We start from the raw sequence: 20,523 nt of genomic DNA on the forward strand, positions 1-20,523 counted from the left end.
AGTCTTATAAATTCTCTGTAAGTTTCTACTTAATTCAAAATAAAAAGTAAAAAAACTACCTTTTCCTTAAAGTTTTCTGGAATCATAAAGACAAATTCAATAGTCTTCTAAACTCTCACCCTATTTATTTATATTCATTTTCCTTTCCCTGAAATATTTTCCTTTTCTTCTTTGCAACCCACAGAGTAAAATCCATGCCACTCACTTTTATTCTAAAATTATTGAAGTTTAGGGGTTTTTTTTTTTAAGGATTATTCTAAAGATGCTATAGTATAGTTTCAAATGTAATTGTCACTTTGATCAGGCTGTAAACTCCTTCAGGACAGGAGCCAAGTTTTATTTCCTTTACAGGTGCTCAATACATGCCTGATGAAATGATCTTGACATAGTAAGATTTTAGCTAACTAGAACTTCAGAATATCTAGAACCAAAAGGAAAATATCAACAAGACAAATATGTTGTTACAGGTTGGGTCCCTAGCAAGCAGAGAAGTTGCTTACTGGAAGTTTATTAGGGAGTGTTCTTAAGATAAACACCTATGGAAAGGAAGAGACAGAACTGGGAGAAGTTGGACTTCAATGCAATCTCAGAGCCTTGACGGACCCCATGGGGAACTGGGTAATGCCCTTCAGAGTTATCCTGAGATGGGGTCAAGGGAGTTCTGAAGAGGGCTCTTTGGCGGCAGGACTTCTTGCAGTTGGGAAATAAAAACTTAAGTTCTGAGGAGGGATCTGGGGAGCTCATCACAGCTTCAACTACATATGTAAAACACTAAGATACCATAATCCAAATGGAAAAAAAACACCTCATTGGGAGTGGTAATGGGGTTGAAGAGAAGCATCAAGAAAGTCTTAGAAAGTAAAATTAACATGGTGATAGTTTTAGATATGGCGAGATGAGAAAAAGCAGAATTCAATATTATGCAAGTTTTTTTTTTTTGGCTTAGGTAAATAATTTCTATTTATACTTATATTAAACCTCTCCTATGGGGTCACTAAGAGTCTGACACGACTGAGCGACTTCACTTTCACTTTTCACTTTCATGCATTGGAGACGTAAATGGCAACCCGCTCCAGTGTTCTTGCCTGGAGAATCCCAGGGACGGCGGAGCCTGGTGGACTGCCATCTATGGGGTCACACAGAGTCGGACACGACTGAAGCGACTTAGCAGCAGCAGCAGCAAGAGGTGATTTAAATATACATACATTTTTTACACACACATATTTACATTCGAGTTATGAGAATTTAGATAGAGCTGTCAAATAGAAAAGAAAAAGCAGATCTTGAAACATGACCACAATTTCCCAAATGTTGATTTTCTTCATAACTTTGGCTATAAAAGATTACAATAGGGCCAGCATGGAAATTCCTTTTTGTACCAATAACATCCTCAAAGGTATTAATATATATGGTTTAACAGATGGTTATTTTGTTTTCAAAGAGAAAACATTTCTAGCTGCTTTTTAACTGAAGCATAGTTGCTTACACTGCTGTGTCAGTTTCCGCTGTACAGCAAAGTGAGTCAGCCACACATACACATATATCCCCTCTCTTCCAGTTGCTGTTTTAAAAAAGGAGAGAAGTTTCTTTCTGTTTATAAGTGATTAATGTAGCCATTTATGTGAAATTATTTTCTTTACTTGTCTAATGATAAAATATAAAATCCTTTGGGGGATTTAACTGCTCTTTTTTCTGATGTGATGTAAGAATTTTATTTATTTGTAATGTTTTCTGGTCTTGTGAATGAAAGTAGCAGTTGGTAGGAAAGTAATAGCTCCTAATTCTTCTTCTGCCATCAACCATCAGCAGTCAGTTTTAAAGATTATTTAATGCACTTGCATGCCTTGATTTGACCCATGAAATTAACACCGAGTGCTAACAGGTGGAGGAAGGCTAGGGACAGCTGTATAGACTGTTGTCTCGTTCAGTTCAGTTTCTCCTTTCTTCACAGCCCAGTAGGGTTCATCATGAACTGATGCCAATAACAGACACCCCGCTCGTCTTTTAGAAATACCAACAGATCTATGGATTGATTTGTCCTTTAAATATCTTCCAAATCTGAAACTTCCCTGTGAAGATGGGATTCTGTGGTGCTAAGTTCCACTTACAAAACTAAACAACTATTGTTGTATCAACTATTGGAGACACCTGTAAGTGTGCGACATGGATTGGAATGTAATCTTCCAAACTAAGCTTTTTTCCCCCCCACTGATTTCTGTCTATGAAAGTTAGAAGAAATATCATCAGTGGGGCTATATCTAGATAATCATAAGACTCTGGTGGGTGGTAATATTTATGTCTTTATAAAACCTCAACTCTGGGTTGCAATGGATCTTACGTTATCTAGACCAAATGGTTTCATTTACCACGTGTGAACACCCCCAAGTGAGCAATTTCTAGGCCTGGGAAATATATCATGTCTCTTCCTTCATTCTTCTTCCTAGACTGCTGTAAGTAAAGGTACAGAAATAAACAGTCTGCAGTGCCTTTTTGTCAGAATCAAGTCTCCACATCTAACATGATCATGGCTTTAAATGAAGTGAAAGAAATTGAATGTGTTAAGTCACTCAGTCGTGTCTCTTTGCGACCCCATGGACTATCGCCTGCCAGGCTTCTCCGTCCATGGAATTCTCCAGGCAAGAATACTGGAATGGGTTGCCATGCCCTTCTTCAGGGGATCTTCCCAACCCAGGGATCAAACCTGGGTCTCCTGCATTTCAGGCAGATTCTTTACTGTCTGAGCCACCAGGGAAGTCAAGTTGGCAATATAGGCATTGTGGTTAAAGTTTGAAGTTAGCCATGTTCAGATCTTAAGCTTTGCTACTTACTGTGACTCAGGCTAAGTTATCTAACCTCTCTGTGCTTCATTTTCTTCATCTATAATAAGATCTATAAAATTATTTTGAGGATTAAATTAGTTAATACATGTAAAGAGTTTAGCAGAGGGCCTGGAATATAGTAATTGTTCAATAAATGTTAGCTATTATTGAAGGAGGGTCTATCAACAGTCCAAAATCTCCCTTTACTCTTAGGAGTAGAACTATGTATTCTAGACAAACAAAACAAGATATAATTTTCTCGTTCACTGTCTTATTATTTAGCAGTGATGACTAATTGTACTACACAGTTGAATATAAGTATCTTTTTTTAATGGCTTGAATTTCTCAGATCATCAGTATTTAGAGCCCATATCACAGAGAGCATAGGTGAAGTAAGCACAAAGGTTTATTGGCTACCTTGACTGAAAACTCTGTTTCTAAATAGAACCCCTTCTTGCAAAAGCCATATCTTCAGCAATTTCACATTATTTTTATCTTACAAATTACATAATTGGGATAGTTTGGAAACAGTGATGTCTACTTTCAAGGGTCCTTAAAAATCACTGATTTTAACAAAAATCCACTGATTTTCGGGTCCTAGATTCTTGACTTTTTAAGATGCTATGGCCAGTGGCTCTCCATTCAAGTCACTGATAGCTTCCTTGTTTACAAACTGCCTGGATCAGTAATGTACTGAAGGACTTCCCTGGTGGTACAAAGGATAAGAACATGCCTGCCAATGCAGGGGACATGCGTTGGATCCCTGGTCCAGAAGGATTGATTCCACATGCTGCGAAGCAACTAAGCCCGTGTACCACAACTACTGAGCCCACGTTCTAGGCCTGCGAGCTGCCACCGCTGAGGCCTGTGCTCCCCAACGAGAAGCCCCTGCAGCGAGAAGCCCGTGCACCACCACAAGGGGCAGGCCCCGCCCACCGCAACCACAGAAAGCCTGCATGCAGCAGCGAGGACCCAGTGCAGCCCAAAATAATAAAAATGATGTACTGGACGGATAAGTAATCTTCTAGTTCAGTATTTTTCAAACTGAAGCCCACTGGTTCCCTATAATTATTTGTGTGTCTTCATTCTGATGATAAATTAATTGATGTAAGCATATTGTGGATCATATTATAACTGCCATGTGATCTGGGGCCCAGCAATTACATTTTTATGATTATGATGGTACCAAGTATATCTACCTTAATTGATGAGAGAGGAGCCTATTAAGTGGTGTTGGTTTAGTTGCTAAGTTGTGTCCGACTCTTGCAACCCCATGGACTGTAGCCCACCAGGCTCCTCTGTCCATGGGATTTGCCAGGTGGGAATAGTGGAGTAGGTTGCCATTTCCTTCTGAGAAAGGAGCCTATTAGGTATGATTATCCATTTTTCCCTTCTCCCAAATAACTGTTAATCCAATAGAGCAAAAGGTTTTTTTAGTGGCTCAAATAGAGAAAACCTGTGGGAGAATTAATTGGAATTAATAATATGAAAATGTTTAATTAAAAATGAAAAGCGCTTGCACCATGAGAGTCGGTACTTCACTTATCAGTAGTAACTTACACAAGAACATAGTCTATGACATAAATCCATGTTGTTGATTTGAATTTTATTTTTGTAATATTATTTATATTTAATTTATATATTTATATTATATAATAGAATTATATTATTTTGGTTTAGTACTTGTAAACTAAAAGTAGGGGATGTTTCGAGTTTTATGTTTATATGTACTTAATAAACATAAGTCAATGCTGGCAGAGAATTTCTTCCTTTAAAAGTAAAAATCCTCTTCTAATGCCTTATGTGAACAATTCCAGAGTTATCTTCCTGAAATGTGTTATCAGATTTCTCTTAAATTCCTTAAGCATAGCCTACAAGTTCCTTCCTGACCTATTTCCTGCCATCTTTTATTTCCCAGAACCAACTCTACATTCCAATAACATGTCCTATGCTTTTACAAATTCAGCTTTCTCTGTGTAAAATGCCACACTGCATCATTTTTCTCTCACTCTGTCTTACTCATCTTGCTATAATCAACTCAAGAACGTTTCCTGATGCCACCTGCTTCCTTGTTAGATGAAGTTATTGCTTCTGGCACAGGTTAAATAGTATAAGATCTACCTCATAAAGCTGTTAAAAGGATTAAATGAGATAACATATAAAGCATCTAGAACAATACATTCTTCATAAATAGTAGTAGTTTCATTTGTATCTTAAAGTATTCTGCATATATCTCTTTTATAGTTCCTATCACAGTATTGTAAGTCTGGATTTACATGTCACTTTTCTCCACCATAAGTTCTTTGAGGATAAGCATTTCAGTTCTTTGATTTCTGTATGTCCTTTAATGGCAGTGTGCCAGGTAACAGTAAGTGTTCAATGAATATTTACTGAATAAATTAATGAAGTATAATAAAATGTATCAGACATGACCTAACTAGCAAAAGAGATGAGATTCTCAAGCAACTTATTTTTTCGTTTTCCCCTGAAAAGCTGCTGAACTATCCTACGTCACATAAAAATCCATTTTAGAGATCTAACAGTGGTCTTCTGGGTTGAACTCTTTAGGGATTTATAGGGAAAGTAGGAAATATATTTCTTTTTTCTCCCATCAACAGCATGCAGAGTTTTACATTCTGCTTTTGACTCTGGTAATATGCCAGAATTCTAGCAATCACAGTATTGCTTAGTTCTAAGAAGGAGCTCTTACATAAACAACTGGAGTTGGTCTTTAGAACAGTAGTTACACATCACTGCGTGTTTGTGCAAAATGAACATCTCAGGAGTACTAGAGAGGTACACACACAAGGGATACGGGCGGGGCTGGCTGACTCATGCGCCTACTGTTTACTTACAGCTTCTTATTAGGATGGCATTTGTTTTATTTGGCAAATATACAAGATTTCACTGACTGAGAGAGGAAGATGTAAGAAAATGCCCAAGCATAAAACTTCTACCCCTGAATAATAATCTGTAACTCGGTGCTGTATCAACAGACTCCCCAGGGGCTGGTGCAAGCTGAAACCACTCCAGAATTACAAATTTCATGAGCTGTAGACTTTACTGCTAAAAGTGAAGTAGTGGTTAACTAAAGATTTTATTCTTCCACAGACACGTCCATTTATAAACGCTAAATTCACTAGTTGGGGCTAAATTTTTGATTAGTATATAAAATATGTATGATGAGTTTCTAATTTCTATAAATAATTCTGACCAGCAGAAATAGTCAAATGTACATTTCAAAAACCAAACCAAAGAATGCATATGCTTCAACCTGAAAAAACGTACTTTCTTTATGTTCGTTTAAAATTACTCGGTCCTTTCACTTTGATTTTCCTTCTTATCCCTTATCACAAACTGAAATTCTATTACATGTTTATCTATTTGTTGTTTCCAGGCTCTAGAACATAAAATCAAGAGCTTTTTTTTGTTTTGTTTACTGGATTCTTTGCAGTGAGAACAGCTTAGAACATAATGGCTACTCAATAAATATTTTGTTGGATGAATGACAGTAAACTTGTTTAAATCTCTTGATTTAAATAACTCTTTGAGGATAACTGCATTTGGAAAAACTTTTAAATTATGAAAGTAAGGTAATCATTCAAATAGTCGTAACTTAGTATGAATAAAGTTTTTGGAACAATAAAAGCAATCCTTAAATATCTGAAGCAAAAATGTTTTATGACGATCTCTCATATTTATGTTTTCTCTTAAAGAGCAACAAAAGAGGCACTACTTGTTTTAAAAAATTTGGATTTTGGTATTTATCACTTCCATTTACCTTCTTAAAATATATGTTTTTTCCCAAGATGAAAAGATTCATATTTTGAAAGATGGAAAATATAACTCCTTAGCTTTCTATTTTCAACTCAGGTCAACTACACCAAATTGCAGTAAAGTTAAAAAAAATACAGATAAAAACAATTGAATTTGGACTTATTTTGGTTCTAATAAGTACTTTGCTTAAGGAGATGCTATGCTTTCCTGAATGTAACCTGAACACAAAGTTGGTAAAATAATCCTAGGAGGATAAAAGTTTTCAAAAAATTTAGCAATCATATATGCACAGAAATTAGGTTGATCACTTCTTTTTGTATGGTAAATAATACATATACTTATTTTACTAAAATATAAGCAAGATAAACTTCATAGCTAAAAAGCTGACCCCAAAGCCTCAGTCTTAAGTTGTTTCATCAGAATAGACTTGAACTATTTATAATCTGAATTCAAATTATTTTATCTTTAATTATTGATCTACTTAATAGTCTATGGTGGACTTCCCTGGTGGTCCAGTGACTAAAACTCTGAGCTCCCAGTTCAGGGGGACCAATTCAGGGATGTTTGATCGCTAGTCCGGTAACTGATTCCACATGCCACAACTAAGAGTTGGCATGCTGTAAAAGACCCTACATGCCACAGCTAAGACCCAGTGCAGCCAAATAAATACATAACTATATCTTTTAAAAACCTATGAGCTTCCATTATATATAAAAATGTCAGGTAACAGGTTTCATCTAAAAATGAACAACAGAATTAGAACCTTGTGCAGTAATGTCTATTAATATTAAACCTATGCTGACATTAACTGTTTCAAAAACTATATATGATTTTATGTGTGCTATTAAAATTTATAGGAAAACAAGACTAGTTTTATGCTACAAATATGTAATATTTACTAAATCTTCTGGATGACCTATCACATCCATACCAGGCATATGGTTCCTATCTGATATCAATATGGAAAGGTCAGATTAAAGATGACAGTTTCTTTTCAATTATCAGCTGATGTTACTAAAATCATCAAAATGAATGTGACAGAGTCAATTTGAATAAATCCTAAAAACAGCAGAAAACCTGGTGTCTTCTGTTACTTCATGTTCTGTCGGTAATCTAAGTATCTAGTTTCTGCAGGCATCACATGAAATGAATATTGAAATAGAATTAATTTAGGAAATCACTCTGAAATCACTTTTTAAAAGACTACTGTAAGAAATTTATAGACTACTGAGGGAGATTCTAGCTGTCCTTCTGTTTGGAAGAGCTCTTCCTTTCAAATTATAATTGCCTTTACCCCCAAAAGGGATAAAGGGTAGGTCTAAATTATGTAAATAAAGCCTTCAAAAAACCTAATTAGATAATGGATAGTAATATAAAAGTCACTGTTGTAAAATGTTGCAGATTTCACACTCTTTCCAATATGCTAATTTTCTGTCTGTTGCTGAATGATAATGGCAAAAAAATGAATCTTTATGGGGAGTTGGGGGTGGTATGGGATCATGGATGACTGTGTTATGTCTAATGAAAAACAAACTTTCTTCCCTTGTCCTATCCATTTATAGGTTCTTCAAACTGTAGTCACAGGCTTCAAAGGTCAGTCCCCTGATGACAGAGAAACAGACATATACTGAACACCTACTATGTGTTAAGTACTATCCTATTAAGTACTCTTCTAGTACCTGATTTTTTATATAAAAATTTTTATATAAAATTTCTTAGCCTAAAAAGAGAGAATTATTAATATTAGAGATACTGAGGCTCTGAAAGTGTTTCCCTGAAATCTTTGAGTTTGTAAGCAAGAGAACAATGCTGGTTGAAATCCAAATACATTCGACTCTAAAGCCCATGCTACATGATTTCTTACAAAAAAAAAAAAAAGGCTGTCTCAGCACCTCCAAAGTTATTTTCTCTACAAACTAAAAATTATGATGACTCATAGCTGATTGGAAATTTTTTTTCTTATTTCTGAATAAGGCTGCATAGTGCTACAGGATAAACTATCTATACCCTCTGTTACTTTTCTACTCTTTAAGCCAACGCCTAAAATATCTGTATGTGCATGTGTATGCACATACATACATGTATTCATACATACATAATACATGTATTTTTAAAAGAATAATTCTAAGGTCAAATCCTATAGGTCTTTTTTACTAAAAAAGGGAGAAATACATAGTAGATTAGACACAAAGTAGTAGCCAGTTCTTTTAAAAACTTTATTTTTAGCTCCTCTTTCCCTTACTTTTCTGTGTATTTCCTAGCACTGAGATCTGTATTGGCACATGTTGTATGTTTATTTCGTCTGGTCTCCAGAACCTTGGTTTGGCAATATCTTCCACTACCCATTACACTTTTACTGTAATTACCTACAGTATATGTTATGTTTCCAAAAGAGTATATAAATAACATTTCATTGGTTAAGTAGAAAGTCAGGAAACTTGAGGTTGAAGGAGTTCAGTCACAGGATACTATTTTAAGAAGTTCCAGCAAAATGGACAACAAGAAAGTTTTAAGGATAACAAAAGAAAATAGCCTAGTGTAGCTCAGCTGATAAAGAATCTGCCTGTAACACAGGAGACCTGCTTCGATTCCTGGAAAGGGAAGATTCCCTTTAGGGAGGGATAGGCTACCCACTCCTATATTCTTGGGCTTCCCGGGTGGCTCAGATGGTAAAGAATCGAGAATCCGCCCGCAATGTGGGAGACCTGGGTTCTATCCCTTGGTCAGGAAAATCCCCTGGAGGAGGGCATGGTAACCCACTCCAGTATTCTTGCTTGGAGAATCCCCATGGACAGAGAAGCCTGGCAAACTACAGTCCATAGGGTCGCAAAGAGTTGGACATGGCTCAGTGACTAAGCACATACCCTTTTAAGCTTAGCTTTATTTTAATTCTTCTATTAAAAGCTACTGGACACAAGGAAAAAGAGTTTTTATTTAATTATGTACCTATATAAAATGATGGATATTCAATAAACTTAATGATAGTCATTTCATGATGTGTGTAAGTCAAATCATTATTTTGTACACTTTATACTGTGCTGTGTGTTGATTTTATCCCAATAAAACTAGGAGGAAAAAAAACTATGGGATGTAAACAGTATTGAATATCATACAGTACTGGATATCCATATGCAAAAAAATGAACTTTGACCAATCCCTGTGCCATATACAAAAAGTACTTTAAAATGGATCACAGACCTACATGTAAAACCTAAAACTATAAAACTTTTAGAAGCAAACATGAGAAAATCTTTGTGACCTTGGGTTAGACAAAGATTTTTTAGAACAATAAAAATAATACTTAAAGGAAAAAGATGATAGATTGGACTTCATCAACATTAAGATTTCTGCTCTTTTAAGAACACTGGTAAGAAATTGAAAAAACAACAGACTGGGAGAAAATATATCCAAATCAGTAACTGACAAGGGACTTTTATCTAGAATATTTAAGAACTCTCAAATCAATTACAGGAAAACAGCTACAACCCAATTAAAAATGGGCAAAAGATCTGAACAGATACTTTACAAAAGAAGATATATGGATGGCAAATAAGCACATGAAATGATGTTTAAGATTATTTGTCATTAGGGAAATGCAATTAAAACCTGAGATCAGTCAGTTCAGTCACTCAGTTGTGTCCGAATCTCTGCCACCTCATGGACTGCAGCACACCAGGCCTCCCTGTCCATTGCCAACTCCTGGAGCTTACTCAAACTCATGTCCATCGAGTCGGTGATGCCATCCAACCATCTCATCCTCTGTTGTTCACTTATGCTCCTGCCCCTAATCCCTCCCAGCATCAGGGTCTTTTCAAATGAGTCAGTTCTTCACATTAGGTGGCCAAAGTACTGGGAGTTTCAGCTTCAGCATCATTCCTTCCAATGAATATTCAGGACTGATTTCCTTTAGGATGGACTGGTTGGATCTCCCTGCAGTTCAAGGGACTCTCAAGAGTCTTCTGCAACACCACAGTTCAAAAGCATCAATTCTTCGGCGCTCAGCTTTCTTTATAGTCCAACTCTCACATCCATACATGACTACTGGAAAAACCATCGCTTTAACTAGACAGACCTTTGTTGGCAAAGTAATGTCTCTGCTTTTTAATATGCTGTCTAGGCTGGTCATAGCTTTTCTTCCAAGGAGCAAGCGTCTTTTAATTTCATGGCTGCAATCACCATCTGCAGTGATTTTGGAGCCCAAGAAAATAAAAGTCTCTTACTGTTTCCATTGTTTCCCCATCTATTTGCCATGAAGTGATGGGACTATATGCCATGGTCTTAGTTTTCTGAATATTGAGCTTTAAGCCAACTTTTTCACTCTCCTCTTTCACTTTCATCAAGAGGCTCTTTAGTTCTTCTTTGCTTTCTCCCATAAGGGTGGTGTCATCTGCATATCTGAGGTTATTGATATTTCTCCCAGCAGTCTTGATTCCAGCTTGAGCTTCATCCAGCCTGGCATTTTGCATGATATACTCTGCATAAAAGTTAAATAAGCAGGGTGGCAATATACAGCCTTGATGTACTCCTCTTCCTGTTTGGGTTGTTCCATGTCCAGTTCTAACTGTTGCTTCTTGACTTGCACGTAGATTTCTCAGGAGGCAGGTCAGGTGGTCTGGTATTCTCACCTCTTGAAGAATTTTCCACAGTTTGTTGTGATCCACATAGTCAAAGGTTTTGCGTAGTCAATAAAGCAGAAGTAGATTTTTTTCTGGAACTCTTTTGCTTTTTTGATGATTCAACAGATGTTGGCAATTTGATCTCTGATACCTTGACACATTTATTAAAATGGTTCAAATAAAAAAGATTGGCCATATCATATCAAGTGTTGGTGAGAATGCAGGGGAAGTGAAACTCTCGTATACTGCTGGTAAAAATGTAAAATTGTACAACCACTTTGGAAAATAGTCTGGCAGTTTCTTAAAAAGATAAACACATACCTATCATATAACCCAGCCACTTTACTCCTAATTTCCATAAGAGAAATGAGAACATATGTGTCTACAGAGACATATGTACACCAATATTCATAGTAGCATTATCTCATGTTGGTAACTGTAAACTCATGTTGGTCAAAGGGTACCAGTTTCCAGTTATATGATGAATAAGTTCTGGAGATATAAGATACAGCATGGTAATTACAGTTAACAATTATTTGTATTAGCCAAAAGTGGAAGGTGAATGAATAAACAAATTGGTATATTCCTACAACAGAGTACTAAACAATAGAGGAATTAGCTATTGATAATACAACAGTATAGACGATTCTCAAAGTAATGATGTGGAAGGAAAAAATACATACTGGATGATTTCTTCATAAAAATTATTTTTTAATGTAAATGAATTTATAGTATTATATCAGAAAGAAGATCAGTGATTGCCTATGACAGGGGAGAGAATAAGTGGGGAGAAATTACAAAGGAGTAACCATCAGAAATGATGGGCATGCTGATTATTTTGACTATGGTGATGATTTCACAGATATATACATTTTTCAAAACAACATGTGTGATTAAGTATGTACAGCCTCTTAGATGGTAGTTATATCTCATTAATGCTGTTTTCTATTTTTTTAGACAATAACAACTAACCCACCATGGAAAACAGTATGAAGGTTCCTCAAAAGATTAAAAATAGAGCTATCATATGATGGAAAATCCCACTTCTGGGTGAATATCTGAAAGAAATGAAATCAATATCTCAAAGAGATATCTGCACCCCAGTGTTCACTGCAACATTATTCACAATGGCCAAGACATGGAAACAACCTAAGTGTCTAATGACGGATGAATGCATTGATAAGGAAAATGTGAAACACACAAAGTGGAATATTATTCAGCTATAAAAAAGGGGAAATCCTAGTATGGAGAACAGTATAGAGGTTCTTTAAAAAGCTAAAAACAATTAAAACAAAGTTACCATATGATGCTATATATGTATATATATACAATGGACTATTACTCAGCCATTAAAAAGAATGAAATAAGGCCATTTGCAGCAATGTGGATGGACCTAGAGAGTATCATACTGAGTAAGTCAGATCAAGAAGGAGAAATATCATATGACATCCCTTATATGTGGAATCTAAAAAGAAATGATACAAATGAACTTATTTACAAAACAGAAAGAGACTCACAGACTTAGAAAATGAACTCATGGGAAGGGACAGTTAAAGACTTTGGGATGGTCATGTACACACTGCTATATTTAAAATAGATAACCAACAAAAACCTAATGTATAGCACATGGAACTCTGTTCAATGTTATCTGTCAGCTTGGATGGGAGGGGGGCTTGGGGGACAATGGATACATGTATATGTGTGGCTGAGTCCCTACACTGTTCACCCGAAACTATCACAACATTGTTAATTGGCTATGCTGCTGCTGCTGCTAAGTCGCTTCAGTCGTGTCCGACTCTGTGCGACCCCATAGACGACAGCGCACTAGGCTCCCCCGTCCCTGGGATTCTCCAGGCAAGAACACTGGAGTGGCTTGCCATTTCCTTCTCCAATGCATGAAAGTGAAAAGTGAAAGTGAAGTCGCTCAGTCGTGTCCGACTCTTAGCAACCCCATGGACTGCAGCCCACCAGGCTCCTCCATCCATGGGATTTTCCAGGCAAGAGTGCTGGAGTGGGGAGCCATACAAAATGTTTTTGGTGTTAAAAAATGAAATTAAAAAAAAACAAAGAAGATGTGGTATATTAGTTATACATAAAAGAGAAAGAATGCCATTTGCAGTAATATGGATGGACCTAGAGATTATCATACTAAGTAAAATCAGAGAAAGATAATACTGTATGATTTGCACTTGGGTGGGGGAAATGAGGGAGATGTTGGTCAAAAGATACATATTTCCAGTTATACGATGAATAGGGTCTAGAGATCTAGAGATATACAACTACAGTTAATAATACCATATTACATACTTGAAAATTGCTGACAGAGTAAACCTTAAATATTCTCAATATTAAAAAAAGCAATTATGTGAGATGATGGATGTGTTAACTAACCTAATTATTTAACTAATAATATTAACTAATAATCTAATAATTTAACTAATGTGCTAACTAGCCTTTATTATAGTAATCATTTTATAATATGTATGTGCATATATATTATAAAATGATTAAAGATATATACCTTAAGCTTACAATGTTATGTATCAATTATATCTCAATAAAGCTAGGGGATGGAGAACACTAACCTTCACCTTAAAAAATGGCATTACATGATATACAAACTCTCACTAGCAATTTTAATTATAAATATGTTAAAGAATAAGTCTTTGCTTCATATAGCAGAAAATTAAATTCAATCCAGACACAAGGTTTGTTTTCTTGTATTAAGAGAGTCTTCCAAGAGGTATGGTTCCCTGAGTGCTAAAAAGACTAATTCCTCAGAAGGCCGTAAGGCAGAAATCCAAGTTAAACACTAAGTGTTCAAATATTACAACAGTATAAAAAATTAGAAAATAGTTAGGAAATGATAAAAAGAATATGCCAAATGAAAACAAAACAGTATTATTAGGCTGCATCTACAAATTCTTGTAATTTTCTAGCTTCCAACAACTACAACTAAACAAAGATATGAGGGGGGAAAAAGAGGGAGAAAGAAGAGAAGGATGGCCCTTTTCCTCACAGCATCTCGATGTGTTAATGAGGTGCCTGATGATATTTGCAGAAAGCAAACAAGCTACTGCATCAAGACGTAAATACGGTTGTGACTATCACACCCTCTACAATTATTTTTGTCACCATTAGCTATGATGTAATAGTTACAGGTAAAATATCTCAGAACAATCAGTTCTCAGCTGTTAAGTCTCCAGGAAGAGTTCCCTGCACAGGACTGTACTGTAATTATTTGTCTGTCATTTTTTACATTATAAATTCCTTGAGTGCAACGGCTATGTCTTATTAATCAGCTGTAACCCCACATCAAGCACTTTCTTGCAGAGATTTCATTTATCTCATACTGCAAACTGGCACCCACCATGGCCTGACAATCCTGCTTCTCTAGCAGGCACACTATTAGTCAAGACAACTATTTCACACCTACCCACTCCTCTTTCCTCAAATCCCCTATACCTCCTCCAACAGCCTCACCTGCAGCTGATCACACTGTATTAAATCCTTCAGCGGAAAACAGAAGCCATCAGAGGTGTCTTATCTTCCTAGAATAAAACGTCCTCCCTATAAATTGCCTGGCTTCTAACTGCAAGACAAGAAAGGTCTCACCTTCTAGCACAAAGGACAGTCTTTCTACTTGTGACATAAATTCCACCTGTTTGCCCCGCCTCAAGGACTTCATCACTTCTAATAACACTGCTCTCTTACTATCCACTAGTTCATTCCGTGAAAATTTAAAATTGTTGTCTTGGAATTAAAAAAAACTACCCTTTCTCTATTCCTTCTGTTGACTAAAAAAATACACAACCCAAAATTTGAGAATTACTTTTATTTGGCAGACAGAACTGAGGACTTAAGCTAGTTCTGAGAGACTTGCTCCAAAGAGGTAAGGAAGGACCCAGGGCATATAGGAGATTTTGCTACAAAGACCTGGTAGTTGGGATGTCAAAAGATTAGTATTATTAGTTAATGAAAACCAGATGTCTCAAGAAATTTAGTGTTTTTCTATACATGGGAAGATTCAAGACTCTGGGCTCACTGAAACCAATTCCCTTGATATGCATTGCTTGTATTTGTTGACAAACATTCTCATAAAAGATTTTTGTTGCTGATTATTTGGTGTTCATACTGAATGAATATAAATAAAACATCAAGTGTGTAGGTTCTTTCATTTATAGAGCAGAAAAACAATTCTATACTAGAAATACTAATTCAATCTCCATATTTTATAAATCATTCATGTCATTCAGTTGCTTAAATGCCTTAAATGGCCCTCAGAATAAAATTGAACTCCTTACCATAGCTTACAGTCCTTGTGTGATATGGCACCTTCCAGTCTCTCCAACCTTATTTTCATAACTCAACCTCATCCCCCGTACTATTCACTAACTCTTCTGCCACACTGGCTTTCTTATAATACCTCAAATAAAGCTTCATTCTATGAGGCCACCCTGATACCAAAACTGAGCACCAAGACACTACAAAAAAAAAAAAAAAAATTATAGGCCAATACTCTTTGATGAATTTAGATGCAAAAATTCTCAAGAGAATATTAGCAAAACAAATTTAAAAAAAAAAAAAAAAAAAAGAAAAGATCAGACACCATGATGAAGTGGGACTTATTCCAGGGTCACAAGGATGGTTCAACATTTGGAAATCAATGTGTTACACTGCATTAACAAAAGGAAGGATAAAAATCACACGATCATCTCAACAGACATATAAAAAGCAATTGAGAAAACTCAACATCCACTCATCATAAAAACGCTCCACAAACTACGTATAGAGGGAATATAACTCAACATAGTAAAGGTTAAGACCCACAACTTAAGGTTATTCTAAGACCAATCATGTAAAGTTTAAGAGCCACTGAAATATCTTACATGGTAAATTTATAATGCATTGGCTGAAGAAGTACATACAATCAATACCTGAGAGACTAAAAATGCTGTGGATAGTTGACCCCGCTCAGTGCCTGCTGGATGAAAAGTCAATACAAGAAATTATGGCACTGCTACTTTCTAGTCATATAATAACGCATCAAATTAAAGAGTAGCTGCAAATATGAAGACTGAATTAATATTTCTACTGTAGAATTGTTCTGCTCAATAAATGAAAGAAACTACACACTTGATATTTTATTTACATTCATTCAGTATGAGCACCAAATAATCAGCAACAAAAATCTTTAATGAAAATGTTTGGCAACAAACAGAAGCAATTCTAAAATATTCAGTATTGAATATTTAAACATTTTGAACAATGGTTTTGAATCTCATTTATCCTGGAACAACTGTGTTGATATTTATATTGATGATACAAAATCAATTCTGATACTTTAGCCTGAATGAAGACAAGGGCACCAAACTGTATTAGAGTTCACTGTATTATTCATCACCTCATGTTCAGATACACACACATATACACATCATAAACACACACACAAAGTCAGTTTAAGGACATCCTGGATAAAGCAATAAAAGTTATTAACTTTATTAAATCTTGACCCCTGAGTAGACTTCTTTTTAATATTCTATGACAAAATAGGAAATATACATAAAACATTTCTGCTGCATCCTAAGTATGACTGTCCAAAGGAAAATCACTTGTGTACTGTGTGAGTTGTGAGCTCTACAAACTACTTTTTTTTTTAATTTCTTTTTTGGAAAGGCCATGAGAAAATACTTGAGATAATAGTTAAAAATTTCCCTAAAATGGGGAAAGAAATAGGCACCTCAGTCCAATAAATCCAGAGAGTCCCAAACAGGATAAACCCAAGGGAAAACACCCCAAGACACATATTAATCAAATTAATGAAGATCAAACACAAAGAACAAATATTAAAAGCAGCAAGGGAAAAACAACAAATAACATACAAGGGGATTCCCTTAAGGATAACAGCTGATCTTTCAATAGAAACTCTTCAGGCCAGAAGGGAACGGCAGGACATACTTAAAGTGATGAAAGAGAAAAACCTGCAACCCATATTACTGTACCCAGCAAGGATCTCAATTAAATATGAAGGAGCAATCAAAAGCTTTACAGACAAGCAAAAGCTCAGAGAATTCAGCACCACCAAACCAGCTCTTCAACAAATGCTAAAGGATCTTCTCTAGACAGGAAACACAGAAAAGGTTTATAAACTCAAACCCAAAACAACAAAGTAAATGGTAACGGGATCATACTTATCAATAATTACCTTAAATGTAAATGGGTTGAATGCCCCAAACCAAAACAAAGACTGGCTGGATGGATACAAAAACAAGACCCTATATATGCTGTCTACAAGAGACCCACCTCAAAACAAAGGACACATACAGACTGAAAGTGAAGGGCTGGAAAAAAATATTCCATGCAAATAGACAACAAAAGAAAGCAGAAGCAGCAATAACTCATATCAGATTAAAATAGACTTTGAAATAAAGGCTGTGAAAAGAGACAAAGGACACTACATATGATCAAAGGATCAGTCCAAGAAGAAGATATAACAATTATAAATATATATGCACCAAACATAGGAGCACCACAATATGTAAGACAAATGCTAACAAGTATGAAAGGGGAAATTAACAGTAACACAATAATAGTGGGAGTCTTTAATACCCCACTCACACCTATGGACAGATCAACTAAACAGAAAATTAGCAAGGAAACACAAACCTTAAATGATTCAATGGACCAGTTAGGCCTAATTGGTATCTATAGGACATTTCACCCCAAAACAATGAATTTCACTTTTTTCTCAAGTGTACATGGAACCTTCTCCAGGATAGATCACATCCTAGGCCAGAAATCTAGCCTTGGTAAATTCAAAAAACCTGAAATCATTCCAAGCATCTTTTCTGATCACAATGGGGTAAGATTAGATGTCAACTACAGGAAAAAAACTATTAAAAATACAAACATATGGAGGCTAAACAACACACTTCTGAATAACCAACAAATCACAGAAGAAATCAAAAAAGAAATCAAAATATGCATAGAAATGAATGAAAATGAAAACACAACAACCCAAAACCTAAGAGACACAGTAAAAGCAGTGCTAAGGGGAAGGCTCATAGTGATACAGGCATATCTCAAGAAATAAGAGAAAAACCAAATAAATAACCTAACTCGACACCTAAAGCAACTAGAAATAGAAGAAATGAAGAACCCCAGGGTTAGAAGAAGGAAAGAAATCATAAAAATTAGGCAGAAATAAATGATAAAGAAACAAAGGAGACCATAGCAAAAATTGACAAAGCTAAAAGCTGGTTCTTTGAGAAGATAAATAAAATAGACAAACCATTAGTTAAGATTCATCAAGAAAAAAAGGGAGAAGAACCAAATCAACAAAATTAGAAATGAAAATGAAGAAATCACAGAAGACAACACAGAAATACAAAGGATCATAGGAGACTACTATCAGCAACTATATGCCAATAAAATGGACAACTTGGAAGAAGTGGACAAATTCTTAGAAAACTATAACTTTCCAAAACTGAACCAGGAAGAAATAGAAAATCTTAACAGAACCATCACAAGCACGGAAATTGAAACTGTAATCAGAAATCTTCCAGCAATCTGGAAATCTTCCAGGACCAGATGGCATCACAGCTGAATTCTACCAAAAATTTAGAGAAGAGCTAACACCTATCCTACTCAACCTCTTCCAGAAAACTGCAGAGGAAGGTAAACTTCCAAACTCATTCTATGAAGCCACCATCACCCTAATACCAAAACCTGACAAAGATGCTACCAAAAAAGAAAAATACAAGCCAATATCACTGATGAACATAGATGCAAAAATCCTTAACAGAATTCTAGCAAACAGAATCCAACAACATATCAAAAAGATCATACATCATGACCAAGTGGGCTTTATCCCAGGGATGCAAGGATTCTTCAATATTCGCAAATCAATCAATGTGATTGATTGATATTGTTAACACCACATTAACAAATTGAAAGATAAAAACCATATGACTATCTCAATAGATACAGAGAAAACCTTTGACAAAATTCAACATCCATTTATGATAAAAACCCTCCAGAGAGCAGGAATAGAAGGAACATATCTCAACATAATAAAAGCTATATACGACAAACCCTCAGCAAACATAATCCTCAATGGTAAAACATTGAAAGCATTTCGCCTAAAATCAGGAACAAGACAAGGGTGCCCACTGTCACCACTACTATTCAATATACTTTTGGAAGTTTTAGCCACAGCAGTCAGAGAATAAAAAGAAATAAAAGGAATCCAGATTGGAAAAGAAGAAGTAAAACTCTCACTGTTTGCAGATGACATGATCCTCTACATAGAAAACCCTAAAGATTCAACCAGAAAATTACTAGAGCTAATCAGTGAATATAGTACAGTTGCAGGGTATAAAATTAACACGCAGAAATCCCTTGCATTCCTGTACACTAACAATGAGAAAACAGAAAGAGAAATTAAGGAAACAATTCCATTCACCACTGCAACAAAAAGAACAAAATACTTATGTATATATCTACCTAAAGAAACAAAAGACCTATATATAGCAAATTATAAAACATTGATGAAAGAAATCAAAGAGGACACAAATATATGGAGAAATACACCATGTTAATGGATCAGAAGATCAATATAGTGAAAATGATATACTACCCAAAGCAATCTACAGATTCAATGCAATCCCTATCAAGCTACCAACGGTATTTTTCACTGAGCTAGAACAAATAATTTCACAATTTGTATGGAAACACAAAAAACCTCGAATAGCCAAAGCAAACTTGAGAAAGCAGAATGGAACTGGAGCAATCAACCTGCCTGACTTCAGGCTCTACTACAAAGCCCCAGTCATCAAGACACTATGCTACTGGCACAAAGACAGAAATATAGATCAATGGAACAAAATAGAAAGCCCAGAGATAAATCCATGCACCTATGGACACTTATCTTTGACAAAGGAGGCAAGAATATACAATGGAGAAAAGACAATCTCTTTAACAAGTGGTGCTGGGAAAATTGGGCAACCACTTGTAAAAGAATGAAACTAGAACACTTTCTAACACCATACACAAAAATAAACTCAAAATGGATTAAAGATCTAAACATAAGACCAGAAACTATAAAACTGCTAGAAGAGAACATAGGCAAAACACTCTCCAACATAAATCACAGCAGGATCCTCTATGACCCATCTCCCAGAATATTGGAAATAAAAGCAAAAATAAACAAGTGGGACCTAATTAAACTTAAAAGCTTCTGCACAACAAAGGAAACTCTAAGCAAGGTGAAAAGACAGCCTTCAGAATGGGAGAAAATAATAGCAAATGAA

At 35.6% G+C, this 20,523-nt stretch overlaps 1 protein-coding gene across 2 annotated transcripts in view; it reads right to left on the reverse strand.

The window, feature by feature from the left end:
* Positions 1-20,523, reverse strand: part of ATF6 (activating transcription factor 6) — a 236,733-nt gene that overhangs the window by 98,830 nt on the left and 117,380 nt on the right. The window lies entirely within an intron of this gene.

The sequence above is a fragment of the Bison bison genome, unplaced genomic scaffold (genome assembly GCF_000754665.1).
Source record: "Bison bison bison isolate TAMUID 2011002044 unplaced genomic scaffold, Bison_UMD1.0 scf7180017864346, whole genome shotgun sequence".
In the NCBI taxonomy this organism is placed as follows: domain Eukaryota; kingdom Metazoa; phylum Chordata; class Mammalia; order Artiodactyla; family Bovidae; genus Bison; species Bison bison.